Source organism: Helicoverpa zea, chromosome 8 (genome assembly GCF_022581195.2).
Source record: "Helicoverpa zea isolate HzStark_Cry1AcR chromosome 8, ilHelZeax1.1, whole genome shotgun sequence".
Lineage (NCBI taxonomy): Eukaryota > Metazoa > Arthropoda > Insecta > Lepidoptera > Noctuidae > Helicoverpa > Helicoverpa zea.
In genome coordinates, this window is record NC_061459.1 from 4777560 (window position 1) to 4783610 (window position 6051).

At 37.6% G+C, this 6051-nt stretch overlaps 1 pseudogene; it reads right to left on the minus strand.

Annotated features, from left to right (window-relative positions):
- Nucleotides 1-390: 390 nt before the first annotated feature.
- LOC124632509 lies at nt 391-5728 on the minus strand (annotated as a pseudogene).
- Between the last annotated feature and the right edge of the window lie 323 nt (nt 5729-6051).

Below are 6051 nucleotides of genomic sequence, written 5' to 3' on the forward strand. Positions count from 1 at the left end.
AATTTAATTCCTTCTTCAGAAAGAAAATTATTGATATTATGAGTATGTGAAATTAAAAAATTACCTATTTCTTTAGAGGCTCCTAGAAAGTTCCTACCATTATCGCAGAAAATCTCAGCTGGCTTTCCCCTGCGGGAGATAAAACGGCGTAGGGATAATATGAAAGCATCTGTGGACAATTCACTTACGGCTTCTAAATGTATACATTTAAATCTGAGGCAAACAAAAATACAGAGGTAACATTTTGTTATTTTACAACCTCTACCTTTACGATCGGTTATAAAGAATGGCCCAGCAAAGTCGACACCAACAGTAATGAAAGGAAAATCAGGATTTACTCGTTGGGGTGGCAGCGCACCCATCATAGGTGTCAACGTTTTCCCGCTGGCCCTTCTGCAAACTACGCAATGCCTTGCAGTGGTACGAGCAAGATCTCTGCCGGCTAAAGGCCAAACCAGTTCTCTTATAGAAGAAAGAAGCAGCTGCGGACCAGCATGCAGAAGTCGCAAGTGTTCCTGCTCGAACAACAACTTGGTAAGTCTATGTTTTTTATGTAATAACATGGGGTGGCGCTTTTCAAAACTGTAGCAGGAGGATTCTAAACGTCCACCTACCCTTAAGACATTATTCTCGTCAATAAAGGGATTTAGGCTTAATAATGGATTCTTAGAAGGTAAGCTTTCTTTGCTAGATAAAATTGCTATTTCATTTGGAAAAAGTTCTTGTTGAGCTAAGCGCACCAATTTCTCAAAAGAAGCTGAAAGCTCCTCTGGTTGTAAAATACCAGATTTTCTATTTTGTGGATTACGACAATTATGAATAAATCTAAGCAAGTAAGCAAATGAACGTTGTAGAAATTTTAATTTGGAATAACGATTAAAATCTATGAGCTGTTGATTAATTGGATTATATTTATTAATCATATTCACATTCATTTCAGACACATTACTTTCATCATTACATTGTTTAAAATTGCGTGAAGGCCAAAACGGTTCTGGTTGGGTAAGAAAGGTTGGTCCATTCCACCACAAACTTAAATTATTAATTTTATCAGCGTCCACACCGCGAGAAGCTACATCAGCAGGATTCGATGCGGTGGGTACGTGCCTCCAGTCAGACAATTCAGTGAGGTCTAATATTGCCCCTACCCTATTAGCCACAAATGTTTCTAGCTTGTCGTACCGTGAAGCTAACCACGTGAGCGCGATCGATGAGTCAGTCCAAAACACTTTCCGGTGTATCACACATCGCAGCGCACGACATACGGCGCTCGCGAGTTGGGCGCCTAACAAACATGCACACAACTCTAAACGAGGAATAGTTGTCGGCTTGACAGAAGCTAATCGGGCTTTTGCACACTGCAGCCTGACTATGACATTATCCTGCCTATCCACAGATCTTAAATAAATACACGCTGCGTATGCACTTTGTGAAGCGTCGCAAAAACAATGCATTTCAATTTGAACAGGGGATATACATAAAGTGTGCCTAGGTATACGTAGTGTGTATAGATGTTTCATGTTCTCGATAAACGAATACCATGACTGGCAAATGTCATAGGGTGCTGGTGTGTCCCAATCTATTTTTTGTATCCATAATTTTTGTACTAGGATTTTTGGCTTAATTGTAAGAGGACTCAACAACCCAAGAGGGTCAAAGACCTTGCAAGTGTCTGATAAAATAGAACGTTTAGTAGGTTTGTCTTTATTGTTTTCGTAACTATTAGGAAAATGGATAAAATCATCATTCGGATCCCAGCCTACACCCAGTATGTGTGACGATGAACTTAAAATTAGTTTATCTTGACTACCGTTATCGTCAGGTAATATTTTTGATGTATTGCTACGATATTTGCGTAAATTCATACAACCTTTAGATAAAGCATTTTCTACAGATTCTTTTATGTAAAGTAAGTCACCTATATTGTCACAACCGGTCAGTAAATCGTCGACTAGAAAATCCTTTTGAATTACGGTTTTAATTCTTGGGTCATTACAATCTTCACCCAACTGCCACAAACAGCGAGTGCTCAAAAAACTAGAACTTGTCAACCCGTAGGTAACTGTGTTTAGTCGTAATGATTTTAAAGGATCAGTATCATGATCGCGCCACAGTATCATTTGTAGGTCACGATGACATTCTTGAACTTTGACCTGCCGATACATTTTCTCGATATCTCCGGACAGTACAAAGGTATGTTGCCTAAATCTTACTAAAATATTAAATAGGGAATCTTGAATGTGTGGGCCGGTCATTTGAATGTCATTAATTGAAAACCCGGAACTAGTCTTTGCACTACCATTAAATACAACTCGTAGTTTCGTTGATTCACTTGTAGGCTTTAAAACTGCATGATGTGGAATAAAATATGACAGCTCGGGAACTAAAATGGCAGATGGTGACAAATGTCCTAGGTCAGAATATTCTTTTATGAAATCAGAATACATTTCCTTTAAAGTAGGATTTTTATTTAATCTTTTTTCTAATGATAAAAATTGTCTTTTGGCCTTTCTATATGATTCGCCTAGGCAGTCGGGTTGCGAGAGAAGAGGAAGTTTAACATTAAACCTTCCATCTTGGCTACGAAAAGTATTTTCAACAAAATCTTTCTCACATTGTATTTCCTCTTCTGTATTTACAATAACAGAGGACGGAATTTGTTCTAATTTCCAAAAATCGGTTAATCTTTCATTAAGGTTTTCGTTTGAAATACAGTTACTATTGTTGCAAGTAACATTTACATGATTGCAATGAATGGATTGTGAGCTAACTTGATTTTTTGTTAACAATGGGCCTGCTAATATCCAACCTAATTTAGTTTTCCTCAGAACAGGCTGGTTAGGGCCGAGACTAATTTGATTAGACTCAATTATAGACCAAAAAATGTCAGCTCCTATCAACAAATCTACAGTTGCAGATATATTAAATGTAGGATCAGCAAGTTTAATGTTAGATGGTAATGTTATATTTGAAATATCTATAGACTTGTTAGGTATGCTTCCGGAGATATGCGGAAGTACAAGACAAGTTATGTTTGTATTAAAATGGCTATGTTTTGATTTAATATGAATGGTGCATCTTTGCACTGCATTGGAGAGTGGCTTATTACCTACACCGACTAGATCGACACTGGTTGGCTGAGTAGTCAACTGCAATTTGTTCTTTAAACTATCTGTAATAAGCAAACATTGACTACCGCTATCTAGCAGTGCACGAACAGTACAATGTGTTTGAGAAACTGGATTATGAATATCCACCAAAACCGTGGATAATAAAATACAATTGTCTGTAAGTAGTGACATATTGTTCACTACAGTATTGGTATCGACATTCGAATCCTGCTGACACTCAACTTCAGTCTCAGAAGATTGTACATTTGCTGTATTAACGGCTTGAGAATTATTTTGTCTATGTAGCAAACTATTATGATATTTCTTACAAATACTGCAAGGACCCAACCTGCATTGACGAGAAGAATGTCCCTTACGTAAACAGTTTATGCATAGCTTTAACCGTGCTGCTTCCTTTTGTCTATCCTCCACAGACTTGGCCAGGAATGTGGAGCAGTCGTAGATGCGATGACTACCACCACAGAAGACACACGTAGCAGCAGAAACGCCAGGAACAGCTGAAACAGCAAATGCCTTTGTGTGAGATTTTTCAGGTTTAGATGAGTTATTATGACCATGGCGGTCAGCTTTATTAGCTTGGACAGATTCGAGAACGTCGGCACGATTCTTTAAAAATTGAAAGAAATCCTTGAGAGAAGGCTTGCTATTGAGAACATTTTTATGTTCTTGCCACTTGAAGCTACTGCTGTTGTCGAGCTTTGCTGAGACCAAATGTATGATCAAGGAATCCCAAGACTCGGTTGGTTCACCCAGCGTATTCAGAGCCCGTAAGTTCTTTGCCACATGATCAATTATGAATCTCAATGTCTTAGATGACTCACGAGGTGCATTTTGAAAATTAAACAGTGAATTTAAATGGCATGTTATGAGTTGATTCTCATTGTTATATCTCTCACAGAGGAGGCGCCAAGCATCTTTGTAATTGGCAGAACTAACCTCTAAGTTGCTAACAACTAGGGCTGCTTCCCCCTCTAAGTATGAGTTGAGATAATGGAACTTGTGTATGTCTTCAATCCTACTGTTATTATGTATAAGCGACATAAATGTATCCCGAAACTCGAGCCACTTGAAATAACTTCCATCAAAGTTGGCTATCTTTATCACTGGTAATTTAAAACTAACATGATTATTATTATTGTGTTGACAAGAACTATTTACTGAATGATCAGAATTAAATTTAACTTCGTGTGGCTGATTTTTGTCCAAAAACACACGAGTTCGAGCGATTAATGTAGAAAAATCCAATTCCATTTCATCCCTTATGTCAAGTTCACTATCTAAGTTCGAAGAATTGAGCATTTCAATCTCTGATTGAACATCTTCAAACACCGTACACAATTCTTCAAACTTTTGGAATCTTTGGCTTAAACTACACAAATCGGTGGATGAAAAGGACTTGCCAGGCCCTAAGAATGTGTTTAAATAATTCTTGTACTTAGTAATCCTACCTTTTATCGAGCTTCGTTTTGTACACAAATCTTTTATGCTATAATTTGACACAGACACACTAGGTGTTGGAAGTTTAGCACTTTCCACTTGTAATTTACTCGCAAGTTCACTAGCATGAGACATTATTAAGTTATTACACTTAAATTGACTTTAAAATTGAAAAGAAGGAATCAAAATATGAATGCAATACGTAACTTATGCAGTCCAGCCGGCAAATGCACCAACACTCCGTTAATGAGGTCAAGGTTAGCGAATCAGCTGCGCAGGCGACTTAAACAAAGACATCGAGCGGCCCACGATTGATAGCGGAACTGGAATGCACAGAAAACGAGTTAGCGTGTTTATAATATTACGAGTTAGCTTGTTATAATACCTATCTTCACACACAACAATTAGCAATGGTGGATAACAAGAATGACAGCGTTCTTGCTTGTATATTGAAATATTTAAGATGTTTTAACCCTTTGATGTCTGCAAATCTATACAAATAAATGAAATAAGCAGATTTTAGGTATTTAAGAAGTAAGATTTGAATGATTTAAAATGAAATTGAATTGAAGTGCGAAATGAAATAATGAATTGTCAACTTTGAATGACTTGCAACTTAAGTACAGAATTTAGCTTTAGTTTGGCTCGCTAGTCGGTAAAGACACGTTGAAAATTAAATAAAAACGAAATGAATTAGCAAATGAAGAAATTGGCAACTTTCCTTAGACAAATTAGGTTTGAAAATGGGATAATCTGGAATAGGTATAGATGGGATGAAGCACTTTCCTGGCTAAGCACTGGCTGCGGCGCTGCTCGTAGGCTGAAGGCTGACCGGCTGGCTTCAAGCTCGTAGTGGATGGCTCTCCAATGTCCAATTGATCCAATTTCTCCTTGTATAAATCTCGTTATGATGGTATCCAATATGCGTTGTTTTGATGCTATCACGTCGAGTGTCACCAATGTTTGTTTATGGATGTTAATAAATGAAAATCTGACTCCACTTGATAAATAAAAGGTTTGTATTCAGGGTTACGGTTACAATTTTCGTATTCGACATGAATTTTTAATGTAATAAAATGTACGCGCGTATACCGAGCAGGCGGCCATTTTTTAGCAAGCGAGTGAATGAAGTTGTTGCATCCAGTGTTGCCCGCTTTGCCGCAACAGTTACTTTAAAAGCTATGAAACTACTGAATAGTTTTTAAAGATTCTTTCACTGTTGGGAAGCTAGACTATGTCCAAGTATCATGAGTTATATTTTGTCCGGCTACGGGCAGTAGTTTCCCCGGGACGCGTGCAAAACCGCTGTAAAGAACTAGTCTATTATATATAACGTTGCGATTTTATTGCAAATATTCAACGCTGTTAGACTTCTTAACTATTATTCGTAGAAATTCTGCAAAACGAGCTTATTTCTATTACGCGTTCCGGGAAATGCAGTGAGCTGAAACACACTGTTAGTAATGAATTTCTTGGGAAAATA